A 24,632-nucleotide genomic window follows, 5' to 3' on the forward strand; every position below is an offset into this window, starting at 1 on the left:
AGGAGGAAGGGGCTGGGCTGGCTTGGGGTTGGGCTGGAATGGGAGAAGGGGAGAGTTTTTCGAAGAAAAACCTTTTCCATTTCTAGTTTTCAAATCCAAGCCAAAATTCAAATGAGTTTGAATTTTTAACTCCAAACAACTTAGCCCTACACTCAACCAAAATCATGTACAATAGCATGAATGCAATCAATCATGTTTCTAAGCCTTATAGCTAATTTTAATTAGCCACATATTATTATTTTACCTAGGTTATAATGCATCAAAAATTAAGTAAATGCTCAAATTTAATAACTAGATTATAAATGAATTTTTAGGGTGTTACAAGGGCGGACCCGAGAGTAGGTTTCCTAAGCTTGACATAGGGTCGTGGATGCGGTGGGTCACCCTATGCATGCCCTATGCATGGATTCGAGGGGGGGGGCAGTTGGCCTCCCCAGTCACATCGCGCCTTTAATGGCGCCCACTCGTGAGTGATCGTGTGCCATGGAAAGCGGGCACATAAATCAAAACAATATGGAAAGTGGGGATGCGCAAGGCTTACTTGGTTTCTACCGCCGTGTGGGCATCCCTCACTCCCTCTTCCATCTAGTTGCTCCCCCGATGCTGTGAGATTTCCTAAGCGGTTAGTAAATGAGAGTGAGCATGCGTGCGCTGAGGCATTCGCTGTGGTTATAAATATGCAGGAATGGTACAGCGGGGGAGGCATTCGCTCTAGGTCATTTGCTCTATCGCCTTCTCCTTTCTGCTCTTACACGCTCATAGTTTCTTACCTATTCATTGTTGGTGGTGCTTAACTCACATTTCTAACTACCAAGTTTCATATAAAAACTGCTAAAATAACACTAAGCTTTGACATAGGGCTTTGGAACTAATAATTTTCACAAGTTTTTGTGTTTAACCTTTTGTAGGAGGACAAGTTGGGATTGCACAAAAATGAGCATAAAGTATACAAGAAATACAACATTATAGACGTCCAACAAGAACCCAAGGGGGAGGCGGCCCACAACCAGGCAAAACAAGACCTAGAATAGAGGAGAATATGGACAAACCCAAATCAAACCACCTTATCTCTGTGGAATACCTACAAAGTCCCACTCTAGGAGCCCAAAGGAGGTCACCCACCTAAGATGGGCCAATTCAGCCCTAGCCAGGGATCGACCGACCCCTAGGGGTGGCCGCTCCCCATTGGCTTCGTTTGGCCCAAACTTTGGTCGGTTGGTTCCCACCGCCTCACCAACATTGGTTGCATGGGTATTCGTGAAGGATTTGGTCCAGAGGATGGTGGTTCGCTCAAGATAGGAAAGCATGCAAGGAAGCATAACTCCACTCCATCTCCACCATCCATCTTATGATGGTTTGATCCAAGGGCTATGGTGGAGAGGCACATGGATCGCTGACATGGCGCATTGAGTGGCCTCCATTCTTCCTCTCAACCTATAAATTTCCCCTCACTCCCTCTCATTCAAGACACAACACCACCACAAGGAAGAAGAGCACACCTCACTTGAGTTAGAGCAACACTCCAAAGGGGCTTAGGCCCTAGTAGCTAGCTAGAGTTGTAAGGGAGAGATGTGAGGTAGAGCTTGGGGAAGCATCAGACTTGAAGGTGTCTCCCCAACTTGTACCTCGACGAGCATCTTACTTCAATGGGTTCTCCCGCTAAGTGAGTGTTCATGTTTTCTGTGATACAAAGTCTTTTGATTAGTTAAGCTTTACTCTTACTTATTTGTAGGTTCATCGTCCGCTCTCATAGTGGATACTCTAGTAGAGGGCCTTGATAAAGATGGATAACCCTACTAGACCGCTAGAGTAGTAGTCGATAGTGTAGACGTGGTGTCTAGGCTAGAGGCTACATTTGTTTGCCTCATTCCCCATGGTTGAGGAGTAGGTGGTAGGTGGTGATAGCCCAGTCTGTCCCTCATAATCCCTCATGTCTGGGTTCGATGTAGAGCTACAGGCCGGAGGTACTTGGCAGACTAGGTATAAGCCGATGCCCAAAGTAAGCAAGTAGAAGTTTAGTTTATCTATCCTTAGACCCTATAAGCATAGGATACCATCTCAACCTTAGCCAACTCTACCCATGTGCTGCCCTTGGATGAACTAGCTAGAAGAGTACCTCCATTCCCTATGGAAAATATGATACCCTGAGTAGTTTTGGGTGAAATGCGATAATAGTAATTCCGTGCGCTTGCGGATTATTTCTATATGCGTTAAGAAATACCAACAAGCAGTTCTAGTGCCATTGTCAGGGAATGGTTGCCGTATTTTCTTCGAACCTAGTTCATCCTCATATTTGTATCTTTTCTTTTTTCTTATTAAAAACACAAAAATATTTTCACCATGAAAACCACTCCTATTTAATATTGGTCCGCCACAAAGGGCGAGTTCTCTGAGTCACCACAAAAACCAAACTTTTTATTAGGCTGTGGCCGTGGTTTGGGCACAACCCTTCTCAGGGCACTTTAATGAAAACCCCTGCCATCACCTGCATTAGTTCGATGATTTGTGTTTGTGCCTAAGCATCTCTAGCTTGACATAGGAAACTCTAAAGTGAAAATTGTTTCCCTTCTCTCTCATGGGGAAGGCGAAGCAATGGTACACGCATGTCATAGAAAGTATGAATGGGGACTGGGATGAACTTAAAGACAAGTTTCACCTTTCATTCTTCCCTATGTCTCTTATTGACTCTCTACCAAGGGCAATCCTCGACTTTGAGCAGGACGAGGAGTCTATAGGTGCAGCCTATGCCAGGTTTTCAGCGTTAATACACGCCGACCCAAACTTGTCTTTACCCGACAGCATATTGCTATGACTCTTTTGTTTGGGTATTGACATGGTTGCTAACCTATGCCTAGACGTGACTGCCGGAGGTCATTTTACACATAAGACTATGATGGAACAAGTGGAATTCCTTGAGCATTTCATAGACAAACACTCTTCTTCTGTCACAAGAACTAAATCCTTCTAGGCAAAGGTTATGTCGAGTGTTGAGGAGTCCTCACTAGTCAAATCCAAACCTATACCATCCTTAGATTCAACTCGTGAGCCCTCACCCGAACTACGAACACCGAAGGAAAGATTAATTCATCCTTTGGAGTTCCCTATTGAATTCAAGGATTATGGCAATACCTCGAAACACTTATGGCACGAAAAGCACACAAAAGAAGTTCCCCCAAGGTAGAACGATCGAAGGAATGGTTAATGGAAGTGAAGCGTTCTTCTAAAGCAATTTGGATTCTTTCACCTTCCACGACCATGCCTTGTTCGTTTAGGGGAACTATTATGGAAGCCCTATACAACCCCATAGTCGGAACTAGCATCATATCAGAATTTCTAGCAAAAAATCTTTTAGGCAACATGCCACTAGTCCCGACTAACAAACTTTTAAAAAGTCCCTCGGGACTTATCTTTGAATGTTGTGGAATTGCCAGGGCCTTGCCCATTGAAATAGACAAAAACAAGGTTCACATAGATTTCCATATCTTTGCCATCCTCGAGCTTGAGCCTCTCATAGGCCACCCCTTGGACAATCTTTTCCAAGAAAACCCCTCCTAAGGGAGCCTAAATGAAAAGTTGGGAGAAACTGGTTCCACCACTCACTCAGATATCCCAACGGCGGAGCATCATCCAGACAATGCTCCGCTTGGGGAGGTGTAATTTGTAACCCCATTCATTCCATTATCACCCTCGCTCAAAATTAAAACATGTCCCTCTGGCCATCTAAACATTGTTTTCAATAGTGGACTAGATTCAATCGAAGCATCCCTTGAGAACAAAAACTCCCATGCCATGGACATTCATGAAACACCAACTCTGGAGTCCAAAAGGAGGCATTCCAAAGACGAGCATGAAAGTTTTACTTTTGAGACCCTGCATGTTTCATTCTCAATTTCGAGGTATTTAGAGTTTGTTTCACTTAGCATCACGTGTCTCTATGTGGGTAACAACCACCTCTTGATCCTCACCTACAAACTATTTAAGAGGATTGTTGTGGATGCATATGTTTATCACAAATATTGCAAATCTCATGGATGTACTGTGGTACTAACCTTGTAGCTTGAATGAAAATGATCAATGCTTTGTGGTGAAGCTGGCAACTACACCACCAATGATAGCTACAAGGTGAAGTTCCCATAGTCAAGCTTAAGGCCATAAATTAAGTACTGCCGGAAGATACCCCAGATTATCATGAGAAAAAATACAATCATAAAAAAGATTATTATAAAAACAACTATTCTCATTAATCAAAGCAAGAACTTATTGACAGGATAGTATGCACCCTCGGGTATTCTTGGTAGCTAACCCATTCAGGATAAGTTCAAGAAAGACAGGGGACATATGGTGCCTGAAGACATGAGAGCTGCATCGACTACATACCTAGATGATCTTTGGTGATGGAACATGCTAAAAAAAGAGACCCTCACTCTACACACTTGACTTTTACACAAAAGTCCAAGTGTGGGGGAGGATGGTGAGAGTCCCAAGTTCCAAACACACCAAAGACCATCCTATGGAAAATATGATACCCTGAATACTTTCGAGTGAAATGCTATCACGGTAATTCCGTGTGCTTGCGGATTATTTTTGTATGCGTTAAGAAACACCAACATTCATCATGATGGATTGTGGCAAGCACCCATGGGAGGGGTCGACGGAGGCCTGCAAGCCGCCGCCGTGTCTTTGAGTTTTCTTGCGTGAACATGGGTGAGCTTTTAAGTATTTTTTGAGATTAGGAGTGACCTGTACTGATTGGTGACTCTACTAGGGCCATCTCCCATGCCGCGTCAAGAGGGGCCGCCAGTACCACCCATGCCATGACCCCTCCGACAGCGGGGTCGAGCTCATCCACTTTGTCATCGTCTTCCTCGGATGACCGGTGGGAGTTCTGCAATCTTGTCCGTGCGGCGGACGAGGACCGCTAGTGCTACTCCGATGCCACCCATGAGGTGGGTCGGCTAGAGCTCTGCCTTGAGGTCATAGGGGTGGCCCTTGTCACCCCAGAGAGGGAGACCGCTGCTACATAGGCAGCAACCGCCAACGCCTAGGCCCGCATCATCCACTACAATAGATTGATTTATCACTAAAGCAACTTTCACTGCCGTAGCGATAGAAGTGATGGTGTTATACTTCCACCTCTAGTTGGACCGATAGCTAGGCCTCCTAAGAAGGAAACTAGCAATTCAAACTTCCACCAACAACTGTTGAATAATAGATCCGACAGTGGTATCTTCTCCGTCATATGAAATGCCGAGCCGACTGGGATAGGCGTTATGGCTGCCGACCCTACACGACCGTTTGGTGTACCGACAGTAGTAAATTCAACATGAGTTATTTCCCCATTTCCCAACTACCCACAACACAGTTGCATCACCATTACTCTATGCCTCCTCTTGGCTTCTCCATTTTCAAGGTTGGCCAATTTAAGCTATAGCTGGATGTGCTTCTTGGCAATCCACACACTTCTTCCTCCTTAGATACGGACAAAGCTATCTTGAGCCAGTCATCTATATTTTCTTCATCGCCATGGCACTCCTTCTCCAACTCCTCCTATAGTAGTAGTGGCATTGGGAGAAGGCCTTCAAGATTGGGCACTCTAGCATCTAGGCATAGTGGGGGCTTCTCAATCTAGGTGTAGTGGAAGTTTTGCGATTAAGGGGGTTCGCTTATTTGGGCAAGCCAAGGGGTATTGAATTCACTTTGGTATCATTGGATTGGTATCCAAAATGTGCAAGGCCGCTAGGATGGTGATATGTCTATATGTATAGTTTCCACCTTTCTGCCCTGTGTATTTCTTGTACTGCCGCCAATTCATCAGTCTAGCGCCCTAGCGATCCTCTCCTTCCTCTGGAGCAGCAGCGACGATAGCGACACTTCTCTTCCATGCCTCCTCTTCTTGCCTCTCTGTCTCTTGACCATGAGAGGTGCAGTAGGGAAGGTAAAGCACCTCACTGAGATGCTCCTCTTCATGCCTCTCTCTCGACCATGAGAGGTGTAGTATGGAAGGTAAAGCGCCTCACTGAGATGCTCCTCTTATTTCTCTCTCTCGATCGTGAGAGGTGCAGCAGGGAAGGTAAAGCACCTCACTGAGATGCTCCTCTTGCTCTCTCTCTTGATAGTGACAGGTGTAGATGCTAGTGGAAGTTTTGTGAGTTGTTGCCTCGTCCTTAGCGTGCAGTGCCTATCTTTAGACTCGACTATGGGATGTACCTATACTTGCAGGTCTTTGTTATTGTACACCTAGTAGTCTTCGATAGATCTTTATTATTGTACAACTATGGAATGTAACCGAAGTTGTCAATGAAGTTGTTGTGATGATTGTTACTGTGTCATTTATATATAGTTTTTGCCTTAAAAACAATTAATAATTGAATGGCAATGCTTGTTACTCCATTTTTTAAAATGTCATAAAATTTGCCTTAGCTACATAGACATGAGATAAAGCACCTCACTGAGATGGTGCTGGGGTGGAAGTATTTGCCTTGGTTTATTTGCAAATTGGTTTGCTGTATTTGTGAATTGTCATTATTGTAGCTCCCATTGATGTTTCATACGGTGATTCAACATTAGTGTTAGATCGCAAAGTGTAGGGAATCAAATGGTCCATGTTGTCTTCCTTGCTCCATCTCCCACGACTCGCGTGGGTGGCCGTGGATGTCACGGACCTTGACTGTTGCCTTCCCCTCTCATGTTTATTAGTGGAGATGACTTGAATAACTTGTATTAAGAAAATGGAAACATGTGCAAGGGAATCTGAACAGCATCATATGAGAAGGATGGTAACTGTAATGAGTTTAGAAAGGAATCGTACTTGTAATTAAGAATGACTAAGGAATTATTCCTCTAATATTCTACTTGACCATGCTAATGCCATAGAAAGGTGTACTCTGAGTGATTTATCATTATCATTGATCAATACTTATCATATATATCTTATCCTATGACTTACACCTGTTTTGAGTAGAATATTGGTTATTGTTTACTTCTCCATCAATAGTATAAGTTATCAATACATGTCCATGCTAGACTTTCCCTGTGGTAAAAATATAAATAACAATACCTGGAATACTCTCGGGTGAAGTGCTACAATGGTATACTTTTCTGTGCGCTTGTAGATTCCTTTTCATTCATGTCTATATATTCCTCCTAGTCACATAAATTAATAAAGTACTATTTAATATTATTCTAGTAGTAATGCTAGGTAGTACTAACAAGTGTCTCTAGCAACATCACTAAGGATGACAACCTAGTAAAGTAATGTTAGGAGATATAGGTTTATAATAGGTGGCTATTAAAACAAGCGACAAGTTAATAAATACCAACAAGCATTTCTGGCGCCGTTGCCAGGGAAGGTAGCTAGACAAAGGAAGTATTGATAAACTTATACTTATTGATGTGATTGAAATAACCATTGACCTCTACTCAAATAGGCTTAGCCTTGTTTTGTCTACTTGTGTATCTTTTGCAGGGTAATGTATGACCGGTTTTGACATTCTGACAAACTACGTTGATGATCCAGAAGCACTACTTAAGAGGACTAAGGCTTAACTCAAAAAAGTTTTAGCTTTAGAGTTAGAAGACAACCATATAAGGCGAAGCTTAACACCAGAATTTGAAGCCATGGTTGATAGGACTCTCCATGAATTCTCTGCTCCAACCACTGCCAACAACCAGATTGGACCCATAGTCAATGTGCGAGACAATGGATTTGAGCTCAAGCTAGCTCTCATCCACATGGTGCAAGCGAGCCAATTTTGTGGAAAGGCAAATGAAGATGCTAGTGCTCATCTCCAACACTTCCTAGAGATCTGTAGCACTTTCACCATCAAGGGAGTAACCAAAGACACCATACTACTTTGCCTCTTCCCGTTTTCACATTTGGGGAAGGTGAAGCAGTGGGTCTACGCCAACAAAGATAGAAAGACTACATGGGATAACTACTCCACTACCTTCCTAGCAAAGTTCTTTCCCACGGGCAAGACCAATACTCTACATGGGAGAATTTCAAGTTGTCAGCAACAACATGATGAATCTGTCCCTAAAGCTTGGGAATGCTATCAAGACTATATATCAGAATGTCCTCATCATGGGATTGAGAATTGGCTACTCATGCAGACGTTCTACCATGGGTTGACTAATAGTACCCTTGAGACCATTGATGCTGCTGCTGGAGGTGCATTCTTGTCACTTACACTTCTAGCTGTGATCACTCTTGTGGAGAAGATGACCTCCAACCAAGGCTAGAATGAAGAACATGTTCAAACCCATAAGAGAGGTGGAGGTATGCATCAACTCAAGGAAGTAGACATGCTGTCTACCAAGATAGACCTACTGATGAAGAAGCTCGAAGACCGAGCTAATGAAAAGCAAGAGGTCATGCACATTCATGATTCATGCATGACGTGTGAAGTATATGGCAACATTTGGCATTTAGGAAACAACTATCCTGAAACCCAAGAGGATGTGAACTTTGTTAACAACAACTACTATCATCCTAAATAGAATCAAGGATGGAACCAACAACAGAGGCTGAACTACCATGGTAACCCTCAAGGTAATAATTATAATAACTTCAATCAACCACCTTTGAGAGAATTAATTGTTGGCCAATCTAGACTTTTCGAAGGATTATCTAAGAAGGTAGCTACCAATGATAAAATTCTAGAAAATATAAGTAATAGAATGGATAGTTTTGCTTCTGCCATTAAGAACTAGCATAGCTTTAATAAAATGATAGAATTTCAAATAGCTAAGTTGGTGGTTGTTGTTCCTCCGTCCGACAAAGGTAAGATTCCAGGGCAGCTAGAAGATCTAGAAACTACAAATCTTATCGATATTCACAATGCAGCTTTCTACTACACGCAACCATTCGAGGGAAGGTGGATAGATTACACCCTACCCAACAAGAAAGGTGATCCAAGGAGACCTGTCATCCCTATCGCCATTGGACCTCATATCTTCTAAAAAGCTATCTGTGACTACAGAGCAAGTGTCAACATCATGCCTAAGGTAATTTTTGAGAAAATTTTTGGAGATTCTTTGTTGTACACAAATATGCGTTTACAGCTTGTAGATCAGTCACTCTGCTACCTCAAGAGTGTTCTTGAAGATGCCATCATCTGAGTGGGACAATCATGTGTTCTCGTAGACTTTGTGGTTTTGGAAGCAGGTGGAGATGAAAGGGCACCTATCATCTGGGCCAACCTTTCTTGACCACCGCAAAAGCCATCATCAACATGAACAGTGCCAAGATCTATTTCACAATTAAGGATAAAAAGGAGAAGTTCGCTTTCAAGAACCACATCTTGCAATCTCCTGGACATCCATAAAAGGCATACCTTCCCGAAGGGACAATAGAGACCAAGATGAAGAACAATCGAAGAAGGAGGAAGAACAGGACCAGTTAGCCACAAGAAGAAATGGTTAACATGATCAACACACTCTGATCTGAGTACGACCACCTCCTCGCTTCACCATTCCTTGCTAAGAAGGATGATCCTAGCGTACCGACAATCGAGTGTACCATTGGAAAAAGAATCTTCCACAAGACCTTCTGTGACATTGGATCAAGCATCAATATAATGTCCATGGTAACGTATGAATATTTATTCGATAATGAACCTTTGTTCCCTACATATATGCAATTGCAAATGGTGGACCAATCAATCCAATTCCCAGAGGGAATAGCGAGGGACGTTATGGTAAGAATACAAGATCACTATGCCCCTGCCGATTTCATGGTCCTAGACATGGGAGAACGAAGAAGACGATACACCCATCATCCTTAGAAGACCATTCCTCAACACCACCAACGTAATCATCTATGTCAGATCTGGACAAGTCCACTTCCAATTCTCTGAAGAAAAGGTACACTGTTATTTCAATAGTTATACTACTTATGAATAGCCAAAGAAGAGCTGCTCCTGGAGGAGATGTAGATCATCAAAATGTCAAAGGAACTAGCCTCGATGGAATGAATGGGAAGATGAACCTAAAGCGCCTGTGAAAGATGAACCTACTCTGCCTAAGATAAGTCCACAGTCTAAGCAGGTATGGAAGGAAAAGATGATGACATCTGTGTCAACATCACAAGATGTGTAGCCACCTGGGTCTCCACCGTTGAGACCAGATGATGCACCCAAGGAATGAAGGACTTCTCTCCAGTCAAGTCCTGTCCGAAGGACTTAAAAATCCAAACCCTCACCGTGAGGTAACAATGGTAGTTATCCATATTTACTTTTTCGCATTGCATAAATTATTTGTTTCTTTAGCATATTTACTTTTTTTGTATTGGCCATGTACTAAGAAAAGAAAAATAAAAAGTTTCATTACTGGATATAAAATCTTAAAGCCCCATGTGAATAAATCTATGGTGTGTAAACACCTACGGAAGTATTCACTATGGTGGCATAAAAATAAAAATAATGATCATGCATATTTTTTCTACTGCAATTGTAAAAATAATAATAATATTAAATGGACATCATGCTAAAATTCTGCCAAAAGAAAATCAATCTAAACCCACAAGGATAACAAATCTTTGAATGGCTGACCGCTAACCCCTTTTCCAAATCTATGCCACGAGTTTTAGTGTTCTTGTTGGAGTATTTTGTAGGATGACACATAAGATCAAGAGCAAGTTTACCCGGCTGTCTTCATGCGGCAGCAGGCAACGCCGTCCGCGTGGTTTCGCCTCCTGCGCCTATGGGGAAGTTCCTAGCAGACCACCTCCGCACCGTGCCACTATGGGTCATGGAGGTGGCCACATACTGCATTCGCCTAAGGGCCGCTTCAGCCATGGCCACTGCCCAGCTTCGGCTGGGTGAGGACTAGACCATGGTGGAGCTGGGGGTCTCGGGAGAGACGAGCTATCGGCAGTGCGAGTGTTGACGATCACTAACACCTATTTTGACCATCAACATTCCACCCAAAAGCATGATAAAGTGAGGTAAATCATCATCACATGTGTAGAATTTTGTTTATAATTCACTTAGTTCCACTTGTGCTTGTAGAATTATTTGTATGCATGAAATTTGAGGAAAATAGGCCAAATTGGTGACAAATATGGACTTGGGAGTCAAGTGGATGTGGCAGGGAGGCCAAGGGCCGACATGCCAGGCCAGCCAGCCCCACAAGGGCATCGCCTGGTGTTCCATGTGGCTTGGTCACATCACCGATCCATGGGAGCTCCTCCAGAAGCAAGGCCAAGCGTCCATTCAATGTCGGTTTGATCAAAGGACAAGATTGGATGGCCTTGGATCCATGGGCCCATTGTCATACACTTGGGAGGCTCCAACCGACCTACAAACTGACTTCTAGTCCAAATTTCGACATGTGTTGTCTTAGTTACCGCCACTGAAGAGAAACCAAGGTGGTGGATCCTAGGGCCAGCCAGCGCCCCTAGCACCGCTAGGCATCCTAGGTGCTCCACCAACCTCTTAGCTGCCTACAAGTACCCCCTCACTCTACACTATAAATATGGGGTGTGGAGCTCGGTGAAGTGCCCCATTCAATTCCAAGCTCTCCAAGCTTTTCCATGCTCTCTAGCTTAGCTTAGCTTTAGAGTAGTAGTCTAGTAGTGAAACTAGAGCAAGAGCGGAGCTTCTCTCGGAGTCCAAAAGAGTCTTCTAGGTCTAGTATAGCTCTTTTTGCAATTCTTTCATTTAGCAATTACTTTATTCAGTACTTTATTTCTAGTACTTTATTCTAGTACTATTGCTTTGCTTTACTTAAGTACTTATTCATTATTGTTCATCATTAGTGAGCTTAGGTGCTTATTATTTGGCATCAGTAGCATAGGCTATCTTATTTTTAGTAGTCTTTCGTTAGTATCAGTTCCACCGTCTGGTTCGGTTACTTTGATCTATTTTCATCAGAGCTTGGATCGAAGTAGTAAGCCAATAGATTAAGCGAGGTGCTTAGGCTATAGATTACCTGTGGATACGGCTAGGCCTCCGGATAGATTGTGGTAGGTGGCAAGTGGTGACAGCCTTTTCCATCCTCTGTATTCCACCATGGTAGGTCTAGTTATTAAATCATAGGGCTCATGGTAGACCTTTTCTATTTAACTCTCCTAGTTGTTAGGCAGGCTATGCCCCAAAGTACTAGCACATTTGTCCTTGTCATTTGTTTACCCTTTGTTACTAAAAGATAAATTGCTTGCTCTCCCACCTAGCTATCTCTACTATAGCTTGTTTTGGTAGTTTAGTAGGTAGTTCACACATAACCCACTCATTTTGTTTACCTACCTAGGATATACTTAGGCTTTACCTTAGCAATCCTAACAATAAATATAAGTTCTAGCCTTTCGCCTTCCTATGGGAAAAAAACTATAAATTCGACACTTAGTACTCACCGAGCGAAGTGGTACGCGATAGTTCTATGCGCTTGTGGAATTCCTCCACTAGTCGTTAAGAAGTATCAACAAGCATTTCTAGCGCCATTGCCGGGGAAGGCAACTGGCCTCACATTTATATTTTTGCTAGTCTTGCTAACTAGACTTTTAGTTATCCTAAGTAGTTTATCCTTTTTTCCTCAAACCCTATCACTACCCTACACGATCATGGGCGACAAGTCCATTCTTGATTTTTCTACACCCTCGGCTGCTAATGTAGCCACAGGACCCAATGTTATCAATGGGGACGCTAACTTTGAGCTTAAGCCAGCATTAATTATGATGGTTCAAGCTAGTTTGTTTTGTGGGAAAGCCCATAAGGATGCAAATGCTCACCTCCAACAGTTTTTGGAGATTTGTAGCACATTCACCATAATGGGAGTGAACCAAGAGGCTACATGCCTTTGCATTTTCCCCTTCTCTTTGTTAGGAAAGGCTAGGCAATGGTTTTACTCTAACCGCAACACTATAGACACGTGGGACAAGTGTTCCAACGCTTTCCTAGTCAAGTTTTTCCCTATGAAGAAAACTAATGCTCTTCGCAATAAGATCTCTAGTTTTCAACTGGCACATGAGTTGATTCCTGAAGCTTGGGAACGAAATCAAGAGTATGTCTCCACATGCCCACACCTTGGCATGGAAGACTAGCTTTTGATCTAGTATTAATGTTATGTCTAAGGAAACTTATGATAGATTGTTTTACACTACCTTAGCTCCAACCTCAATTTACCTGCAGTTAGCCGACCAATCCACCCATTATCTCAAGGGAGTAGCCACTAACTTATTAGTCGAGGTTAGGAGTGCTTATGTTAAAAATAGATTTTATGATCTTAGACATGGGCAACGACAAGTATACACCTTTAATCCTTGGTCTTCCTTTCCCTAATACTGCAAATGTTTGCATATATGTGGCTTCTGGGCAAATCCAATTCCACTTTGCTGGAAGGAAAGAAATATTTGCTTTTGCGTCTAGACAACCCCTCTTTGATGAGAAACAAGAAAAGAAGAAGCATCCGAAGAGAATCAAGATGAAGAAACCAAAGCTGATTGAAGAACCGGAGAAGCCTATAAAAGAAGAAGAAGAAGAATAGAAAGAGATGGCGTAAAAAGAAAGATTCATTCTCAAACTCATCATCCCCTGACCCTGACAAGGCCTCCAAGGTGGAACAAGAGGAAACACCCCGCTCAAGGAAGAATAACCTTGGGTCCATTAAAAAGGTAAGTTCTCTATCTTTTGTATATTTACTTCATTTTGAGTATTTACATCTCATATTTAAATTTCTAACAAATTTGCTTTACATTGCATGATTAAGTTAGCTGCATTAAGCTACTCTATGTTAATAAATAACGTCATGTAGTAGCTACGCATGTTAGGATAGGGTTTGCATTTAAAAAACATATTTAATAAATATTTAGTCAGTTATCTAGTAGTAATAGGTTTAGTCATTTAGTCAATTATGCATTCTAGTAGTATTAGTTAGTCAATAAAGAAAGAATCAAAAGAGCAGCCAGAAGACACTCCAACCTATGCAAAAGGCAAGCTTGGGGAGATCTCTCCCCGCTCAGGTATGAAAATCTTAAATGCACTCTTTTATATTCATGTTTGTTTCGGATCTCAATATCCATGATCATAGAATGTAGAGAGGAGTGCCTCGAAATTTATATTAAAAAGAAACTTTTCTCTTCAAAAAGGAATTGTAGACAAGACCCTTCAACTCTTTGTTCAAAACAGTAAGAGGCTCAGGGGCTACACTCAGTGAGTGCACTACATGGTTTCACTCAAGAAAGCACTCGGACAACGCTTGTTTCTACTCAGCAAGACCTAGAGGAACAAGAAGACTTCCAAAGTTCAACCATACAGGGCTCAGGGGCTTGAGAGACATAGTCCTTGGGTACCCCACAAGGAAGGGAGAAGATCTAGTCTGACTTGGATTCCCACATATAGTGATAGTAACATTGCTATCATGTAATCCTACTAGGACTCCTCTATTGTAACTGACTAGGAGACTTGCCTCCTAGATATATAAAGGAGGGCAGGGCTCCCTAGATCGGCAGGCCATGACACACAATCATACCAATAAATCCAATGCAAAAGGCTACACGCCGACTGGGCATAAATGCTATTACTCGATTACGAGGGCCCGAACAAGTATAAATCATTCATCTCTTTGCATTCACCGTCGTGTTCCGCATACGTCAAAGCCCACCAATCATCGTCCTAGGTAACCCCATGATGAGTTACCGATCATCAAACACCGACAGCTCTAATAAATGATGATAAATTATTTGGAGATGATGAATAGTTGCTCTATGATAGTTTGCAAAAGCTTGCCATACAACCAGATACTTCTTAAGTTTTGAGCATGATAACTTAGAGTTCATCTTTAAGTTGAGTACTTTTGTGGGTTAGAAATGCTAGAACCGTGTATACAGTTTTTGTGAGAAATGTTGTTGCCAAGATTAGAGTAAATCTTTGAACCTATCTGAGGAATGGTAAAAACAACCTAGAGTTTTGTTTTGCAAATTGCTAAAACTCTCTGGCTAGAAGTTTCTCAATGGTGATAAATTCCTACCAAAGCCAAATACATATTGAATCATACATGATAAAGCCACTATAAAAGCTACTTGTTTGTTTTGAGCTTTTTCAAGCCTTATTGATCTGAGTAGACAAACTTGTCATGCTTTTTGATCAAGATCACATACACCCACATACTTATGCTATTCCTACACTAGGAATATGCAACCACATATGCTTTCCATTTATTATTTCTCTATGAGAATCAAAGTTATCTCTCTAGCTATGTTTCATCAAAAAGAGAGGCATGGGCTACAGAAAAATATAGAGAGAGAATAAAGAGCAAAAAGCTCTAGTAAAAGAGAGAGAGAGAAAGAAGTAGCCATGCCCTCTCAAATAGAAGCTAGAGAAGGGAAACTTCACAAAGGAGTACCACTTCCACCAAATATACCACACACATGCACTTCTGGATCAATTAGTATGATTTGTTGCTCCTTGTGATCCGAGTGTTTGACTTAGCAATAAATTCAATTCAAGTAGGCTATGCTTTTATCCCATACCTTGAGCTCCACATAAGCTTTAGGATAGATATTAAGGCTAAAATTCATGGCCTTGGTGAGATTTCAAACATCATTGAGTGACTTGAGTGTACCATCTAAGGAACTTAGGCAAGTTTTCTTTTCAAAATCTATTGAAAACCTCTAGGAAGTTTGAGCTAAACCAAAGTAGGGAAAAAGTATCTATCTAGCTACACATTCTTACAATTGCTTATGTCAAGGTAAATGCTATACGTCCCACATTGCTAAGACTGATGATGGATTTCTAAGTGCTAACATATTCAACTCAAGAGATAGTATTAGTTTGTATATAAGTTTCTGTGGGCGTTACATAGTAGCAACTCCTGATCCAACACCTATGCCATGCTAAACCTGCATCTTTACTGAGGACATCAAAGGGGTAGCTTGGGGGAGCTTGTTGATGGTCACTAACACCTATTTGACCATCAACATTCCACCCAAAAGCATGATAAAGTGAGGTAAATCATCATCACATGTGTAGAATTTTATTTATAATTCACCTAGTTCCACTTATGCTTTTAGAATTATTTGTATGCAGGAAATTTAAGCAAAAATAGGCCAAATTAGTGACAAATGGATTTGGGAGTCAAGTGGACATGGTAGGGAGGCCAAGGGCCCACATGCCAGGCCGGCTGGCCCTACAAGGGTGCCGCCCGGTGTGCCATGTGGCTTGGCCACGTCACCGATCCATGGGAGCTGCTCTAGAAGCAATGCCAAGCGTCCATTCAATGTCAGTTTGATCAATGGACAAGATTGGATGGCCTTGGATCCATGGGCCCATTGTCATACACTTTGGAGGCTCCAACCGACCTACAAAATGACTTCCTACCCAAATTTTGACATGTGATGTCTTAGTAATCACCATTGAGGAGCAACCATGGTGCTACGATCAAGAGGCGGTGGATCCTAGGGCCAGCAGGCACCGCCCGGTGCCCTAGGTGCTCCACCAACTTCCTGGCTGCCTATGAGTAGCCCCCTCACTCTACACTATAAATATGGGGTGTGGAGCTCAGTGGAGAAGTGCCCCCATTCAATTCCAAGCTCTCCAAGCTTCTCCAAGCTCTCTACCTTAGCTTAGCTTTAGAGTAGTAGTATAGTAGTGGAAGTAGAGCAAGAGCGGAGCTTCTCTTAGAGTCCAGAAGAGTCTTTTGTGTCTGGTATAGCACTTTTTGTAATTCTTTTATTTAGCATTTACTTTATTAAGCGAGGTGCTTAGGCTATAGATTACCTATGGATATAACTAGGCCTCCAGATAGATTGTGGTAGGTGGCAAGTGGTGACAGCCTTGTCCATCCTCTATATTTCACCACATTATGTCTAGTTATTAAATCGTAGGGCTCATGGCAGACCTTGTCTATTTTACTCTCCTAGTTGGTAGGCAGGATGTGCCCCAAAGTACTAGCATGTTTCTCCTAGTTACTTGTTTACCCTTTGTTACTGAAAGATAAATCGCTCGCTCTCCCACCTAGCTATCTCTAGTGATTCCCAATGCTGGGGTTTGCAAAGCCCACATCACCTCTACCTAGGAAGTGTGGTAGGGTTTGACTATGTAACCCTTCACTAGTCATACTAACAAGTCATAGCTGCTAAGGTTTCAGCCGCCTAGCCGTATGTGGCCCTCCTCTAGGAGTGGCACTCATGGTCATGGCATGATACACACCCTAGCAGGAAAAGAAACATACCAACTAGTGCCCCCCTCTTGCCCTTACAGAAAGCTACAGACAAGCTAGTACAATCTAGGTAATAGGTTAAAGTTAGAGCCATATGACACTCGAGGTTGTACAAAACCTTCTGGGTGGCCGCTTCAGGATGAAGTCCTTATGGAGAGGCACTAGAACACTCAACCCAGTACTCTAGCCCCCTAATTGTTGCTAAAAAGCTCTATTTTAATATATTGCATAATATCTTTAGTCATGTTTAACAATTATTTTATGTTGAGCGCTGCAGCATCTATCCAAAATGCATCCCAAACCATAGGTATCAAGGATATGTGGTACAAGTAGTAATCTAGGTAAAGTCCTTAAATGTAATTCAAATTTAAACACATGCATGTATATGAATTGTAGAGTTCATAGGTACAAGGGGCCTTTGCTACACTTGCCTAGTACTGCTTCTCACCTGACTGATCCTCTGAAACCTCGAACTGATCACCCTCTAAATGTGTTCCAATTCACCAATCAAGCATCCATTCCAATCATCACATGCATACAAGGATACTTCTATTAGAATAGTACACCAAACAGTAGTAACATAGACTAAAAAACTTATAAAACTAATCTACGTACTGCTACGAACACATGAGCAAAAGAATCACTCAAATCGGACATAAAACACAAAAGTTAAGCATGAGATAAGGTTCTAGTGGCAGTCTTGTAAATAAAACAAACTCAAATTTGAATAAAACCAAACTATAACGTGTTCTTGGACTGTGCGCACTATTACTTAGAAATAAAGGGGCTAAATCAGAAGAAAACTAGACTAAAAAGAAATACTTTTGAACTGATGTGTACTGCGGGTTGATTCCATGAAAACCGAGGGGCTAAATCAAAAAACGCGCTCTGCTGGCAGTGTTGATCACGTCGCCAGCTGAGGTGGCCGCCACACGGTGTGCGCTGATTGGCGCGGTGTACCACGTGTGCGTGGAAGCGCATGAGTTGGCGCTATGGATCGAGTCCATAGGTCCATGGTGAACAGATATGACCCCAAAGGGGTACGTCCTAATCTTGGCTGTCCGAGTAAATCTGACGACAAGGGAATGAAGGGGAGGACCCCCGCCTCCTGCATAGTGGCTCCAGCTAGCCCGCCATGGCCAGCGGTGAGCTGAGCACCATGATGAACAATGATACAGCGTTTTGGGCTACCTTTTTCCAAACTGATAGTGTGGGAGTGATGAGCGAGACCTCACGAACTCGACTAGACTGAAACAAAAGCAAGGAGCACATTGAGATGACGGCCCCTATGGTGGCGCCATGAATGGCGGATGCGAAGCTCGCCAATATAGTGATTCTGTAAGCTAGAAATGAAAGTGAAGGCACGAGAAGGGCGAGGGTTATACCGTGGGTCCAATATGAGGGTTTGTGGCGTCCAGGAAGGCACCACAGGGTTTGGCGATGTGCGATGGTGGCTGGAGAGAGAAAAGGCTACCGGTGAGCATCGAATGTGGGTAAAACCGGGACAAAAATGAGAAAAGAGAGCACCTACGACCGCGTCATTACCTAGCGATGCTCCCGAGCATGCTTGCGACGGCGATAAGGCTCTGGACCTGGTGGATTGGAGGCGGCAGTGCAAGCTCGACTATGAACAGAAAGGGAGAGAGGGAGGTCTCGATAGCAGGTATTATAGGCGAGCGAGCATGGTAGAAAAGGGAAGCGGCATGGTAGAGCTGTAGAATTAATGGATTTTGTATACCTTCCATGGCTAGCACAGGCGCGACGGGCGAGCTGCCGTAGATGGCATGCACCATCACTGGGAATGAAGAAGGAAGGAAGAAAGGGTGACTGACTTGTGGGTCCTGTGATGTAGTGAGAGGAAGAGAGCTGGTGCAGGCATGGCTTGGACGCGGAACATGCCGTTTCTTGTGCTGAGCGGTGCGCTGAGCTAGGCCACGTGGGCATGCATGTGCGGCGAAGAGAAGGGTGCAGGAGCTAGGCCGCCAATGGCCCAAGGCTAGATCTAGGCGTGGGAAGGGGAAGGAGGAAGGGGCTGGGCCAGCTTGGGGTTGGGCTGGAAAGGGAGAAGGGGAGAGTTTTTCGAAGAAAAATCCTTTTCCATTTCTAGTTTTCAAATCCAAGCCAAAATTCAAATGAGTTTGAATTTTTAACTCCAAACAACTTAGCCCTACACTCAACCAAAATCATGTACTTTAGCATGAATGCAATCAATCATGTTTCTAAGCCTTATAGTTAATTTTAATTAGCCAAATATTATTATTTTACCTAGGTTATAATGCATCAAAAATTAAGTAAATGCTCAAATTTAATAACTAGATTATAAATGAATTTTTAGGGTGTTACAAGGGCGGACCTGAGAGTAGGTTTCCTAAGCATGACATAGGGTCGTGGACGTGGTGGGTCACCCTATGCATGGATTCGGGGGGGGGGGGCGGTTGGCCTCCCCAGTCATGTCGTGCCTTTAATGGCGCCCACTCGTGAGTGATCGTGTGCCATGCAAAGCAGGCACATAAATCAAAATGATATGGAAAGTGGGGATGCACAAGGCTTACTTGGTTTCTACCGCCGTGTGGGCATCCCTCACTCCCTCTTCCATCTGGTTGCTCCCCCGATGCTGTGAGATTTCCTAAGCGGTTAGTAAATGAGAGTGAGCATACGTGCGCCGAGGCATTTGCTGTGGTTATAAATATGCAGGAATGGTACAGTGGGGGAGGCATTCACTATAGGTCATTTGCTCTATCACCTTCTCCTTTCTACTCTTACATGCTCATAGATTCTTCCCTATTCATTGTTGGTGGTGCTTAACTCACATTTCTAACTGCCAAGTTTCATATAAAAACTACAAAAATAACACTAAGCTTAGACATAGGGCTTTGGAACTAACAATTTTCACAAGTTTTTGTGTTTAACCATTTGTAGGAGGACAAGTCGGGATTGCACAAAAATGAGCCTAAAGTATACAAAAAATACAACATTATAGACGTCCTACAAGAACCCAAGGGGAGGCGGCCCACAACCAGGCAAAACAAGACCCAAAAGAGAGGAGAATATGGACAAAACCAAATCAAACCACCTTATCTCTGTGGAATACCTACAAAGTCCCACTCTAGGAGCCCAAAGGAGGTCACCCACTAAAGATGGGACAATTCCGCCCTAGCTAGGGGTCGACTGACCCCTGGGGGTGGCCGCACCCCCACTAGCTCCGTTTGGCCCAAACTTTGGTCGATTGGTTCCCACCGCCTCACCAACGTTGGTTGCATGGGTATTCGCGAAGGATTTGGTCTGGAGGATGGCATTTTGCTCAAGATAGGAAAGCATGCAAGGAAGCATAACTCCACTCCATCTCCACCATCTAGCTTATGATAGTTTGATCTAAGGGCTATGGTGGAGAGGCACATGGATCGCTAACATGGCGCATTGAGTGGCCTGCATTCCTCCTCTCAACCTATAAATTTCGCCTCACTCCCTCTCATTCAAGACACAACACCACCACAAGGAAGAAGAGCACACCTCACTTGAGTTAGAGCAACACTCCAAAGGGGCTTAGGCCCTAGTAGCTAGCTAGAGTTGTAAGTTAGAGATGTGAGGTAGAGCTCGAGGAAGCGTCGGACTTGAAGGTGTCTCCCCAACTTGTACCTCGACGAGCATCTTACTTCTACGGGTTCTCCCGCTTAGTGAGTGTTCATGTTTTCTATGATATAAAGTCTTTTGATTAGTTAAGCTTTACTCTTACTTATTTGTAGGTTCATCGTCCACTCTCGTAGCAAATACTCTAGTAGAGGGCCTTGATAAAGACGGATAACCCACTAGACCGCTAGAGTAGTAGTCGACAGTGTAGACATGGTGTCTAGGCTAGAGGCTACATTTGTTTGCCTCATTCCCCATGGTTGAGGAGTAGGTTGTAGGTGGTGATAGCCATGTCTGTCCCTCATAATCCCTCATAAGACTATGATGGAACAAGTGGAATTCCTTGAGCATTTCATAGACAAACACTCTTCTTCTGTCATAAGAACTAAATCCTTCTAGGGAAAGGTTACGTCGAGTGTTGAGGAGTCCTCACTAGTCGAATCCAAACCTATACCATCCTTAGATTCAACTCATGAGCCCTCACCCAAACTACGAACACCGAAGGAAAGATTAATTCATCCTTTGGAGTTCCCAATTGAATTCAAGGATTATGGCAATACCTCAAAACACTTATGGAACGAAAAGCACACAAAAGAAGTTCCCCCAAGGTAGAACGATCGAAGGAATGGTTAATGGAAGTGAAGCATTCTTCCAAAGCAATTTGGATTCTTTCACCTTCCACAACCATGCCTTGTTCATTTAGGGGAACTGTTATTGAAGCCCTATACAACCCCATAGTCGGAACTAGCATCATATCAGAATTTCTAGCAAAAAATCTTTTAGGCAACATGCCACTAGTCCTGACCAACAAACTTTTCAAAAGTCCCTCGGAACTTATCTTTGAATGTTGTGGAATTGCCAAGGCCATGCCCATTGAAATAGACAAAAATAAGGTTCACATAGATTTCCATATCTTTGCCATCCTCGAGCTTGAGCCTCTCATAGGCCACCCTTGGACAATCTTTTCCAAGAAAACCCCTCCCAAGGGAGCCTAAATGAAAAGTTGGGAGAAACTGCTTCCACCACTCACTTAGATATCCCAACAGCGAAGCATCATCCAAACAATGCCTTGCTCAGGGAGGTGTAATTTGTAACCCCATTCATTCGATTATCACCCTCGCTCGAACTTAAAACATGTCCCTCTAGCCATCTAAACATTGTTTTCAATAGTGGACTAGATTCAATCGAAGCATCCCTTGAGAACAAAAACTCTTGTGCCATGGACATTCATGAAACACCAACTCTAGAGTCCAAAAGGAGGGATTCCAAAGACAAGCATGAAAGTTTTACTTTTGAGACCCTGCACGTTTCATTCTCAATTTTGAAGTATTCAGAGTTTGTTTCACTTAGCATCATGTGTCTCTATGTGGGTCACAACCACCTCTTGATCCTCACCTACAAACTATTTAAGAGGATTGTTGTGGATGCATATGTTTATCACAAATATTAAAAATTTCATGGATGCACTGTGGTACTAACCTTGCAGCTTGAATGAAAATGATCAATGCTTTGTGGTGAAGCTAGGAACTACACCACCAACGATAGCTGCAAGGTGAAGTTCCCACAGTCAAGCTTAAGACCATAAATTAAGCACTACCAAAAGATACCCTAGATTATCATGAGAAAAAATACAATCATAAAAAAAGATTATTATAAAAACAACTATTCTTATTAATCAAAGCAAGAACTTGTTGATAGGATAGTATGCACCCTCAGGTATTCTTGGTTGCTAAGTTCAAGAAGGACAGGGGACATATGGTGCCTGAAGACATGAGAGTTGCATCGACTACATACCTAGATGATCTTTGGTGATGGAACACGCTAAAAAAAGAGACCCTCACTCTACACACTTGACTTTTACACAAAAGTCCAAGTGTGGGGGAGGATGGTGAGAGTCCCAAGTTCCAAACACACCAAAGACCATCCTATGGAAAATACGATACCCTGAATACTTCTGAGTGAAATGCTATAACGGTAATTCCGTGCGCTTGCGGATTATTTCTGTATGCGTTAAGAAACACCAACATTCATCATGATGGATTGTGGCAAGCACCCATGGGAGGGGTCGACGGAGGCCAGCGGGCCGCCGCCGCATCTTTGAGCTTTCCTACATGAACATGGGTGAGCTTTTACGTATTTTTTGAGATTAGGAGTGACCGGTACTGATCGATGACTCTACTAGGGCCATCTCCCATGCTGCGTCAAGAGGGGCCGCTAGTACCACCCATGCCATGACCCCTCCAACGGCGGGGTTGAGCTCATCCACTTTGTCATCGTCTTCCTCGGATGACCGGTGGGAGTTCCACAAGCTTGTCCATGCGGCGGACGAGGCCCGCTAGTGCTACTCCGATGCCACCCATGAGGTGGGTCGGCTAGAGCTCTGCCTTGAGGTCATAGGGGTGGCCCTTGTCGCCTTAGAGAGGGAGACCACTGATGCATAGGCAGCAACTGCCAATGCCTAGGCCCGCATCATGCACTACTATAGATTGATTTATCACTAATGCCACTTTCACTGCCGTAGCGATAGAAGCGACGGTGTTATACTTCCACCTCTAGTTGGACCAATAGCTAGGCCTCCTAAGAAGGAAACTAGTAGTTCAAACTTCCACAAATGACTATTGAATAATAGATCCGATAGTGGTATCTTCTCCGTCGTATGAAATGCCGAGCCGACTGGGATAGGCGTTATGGCTACCGACCCTACACGACCGTTTGGTGTACCGGCGGTAGTAAATTCAACATGAGTTATTTCCCCATTTCCCAACTACCCACAACACAGTTGCATCACCATTACTCTATGCCTCCTCTTGGCTTCTCCATTTTCAAGGTTGGCCAATTTAAGCAAGAGCTAGATGCGCTTCTTGGCAATCCACACACTTCTTCCTCCTTAGATATAGACAAAGCTATCTTGAGCCAGTCATCTATATTTTCTTCATCACCATGGTGCTCCTTCTCCAACTCCTCCTACAGTAGCAGTGGCATTGGGAGAAGGCCTTCAAGAATGGGTACTACCAGCATCTAGGCACAGCAGGGGCTTCTCGATCTAGGTGTAGTGGAAGTTTTGCGATTAAGGGGGTTCACTTATTTGGGCAAGCCAAGGGGTACTGAATTCACTTTGGTATCCCTGGATTGGTATCCGAAATGCACAAGGCCACTAGGATGGTGATATGTATGTATGTACAGTTGCCACCTTTCTGCCCTATGTATTTCTTGTACTACCACCGATTCATCAGTCCAGCGCCCTAGCAATCCTCTCCTTCCTCTGGAGCAGCAGCGACGATAGCGACACTTCTCTTCCATGCCTCCTCTTCTTGCCTCTCTGTCTCTTGACCATGAGAGGTGTAGTAGGGAAGGTAAAGCACCTCACTGAGGTGCTCCTCTTCATGCCTCTCTCTCGACCATGAGAGGTGCAGTATGGAAGGTAAAGCGCCTCACTGAGATGCTCATCTTATTTCTCTCTCTCGATCATGAGAGGTCCAGCAGGGAAGGTAAAGCACCTCACTGAGATGCTCCTCTTGCTCTCTCTCTTGATAGTGACAGGTGTAGATGCTAGTGGAAGTTTTGTGAGGTGCTGCCTTGTCCTTAGCGTGCAGTGCCTATCTCTAGACTCAACTATGGGATGTACCTATACTTGTAGGTCTTTGTTACTGTACACCTAGTAGTCTTCGATAGGTCTTTATTATTGTACAACTATGGAATGTAACTGAAGTTGTCAATGAAGTTACAATGATGATTGTTACTGTGTCGTTTATATATAGTTTTTGCCTTAAAAACAATTAATAATTGAATGGCGATGCTTGTTACTCCATTTTTTTAAATGTCATAGTATTTGCCTTGGCTACACAGACATG

At 43.3% G+C, this 24,632-nt stretch overlaps 2 non-coding genes across 2 annotated transcripts; both read right to left on the reverse strand.

Moving 5' to 3' along the window:
• Positions 1-7,981: 7,981 nt before the first annotated feature.
• On the reverse strand, positions 7,982-8,090 carry LOC136512031 (small nucleolar RNA R71). The gene has a single exon (XR_010772957.1). It is a non-coding gene; the product is annotated as a small nucleolar RNA R71 (small nucleolar RNA).
• Positions 8,091-12,923: 4,833 nt separating this feature from the next.
• Positions 12,924-13,029, reverse strand: LOC136511924 (small nucleolar RNA R71). The gene has a single exon (XR_010772924.1). It is a non-coding gene; the product is annotated as a small nucleolar RNA R71 (small nucleolar RNA).
• Between the last annotated feature and the right edge of the window lie 11,603 nt (positions 13,030-24,632).

This window comes from Miscanthus floridulus, chromosome 1, assembly GCF_019320115.1.
Source record: "Miscanthus floridulus cultivar M001 chromosome 1, ASM1932011v1, whole genome shotgun sequence".
NCBI classification, from domain to species: Eukaryota; Viridiplantae; Streptophyta; class Magnoliopsida; order Poales; family Poaceae; genus Miscanthus; species Miscanthus floridulus.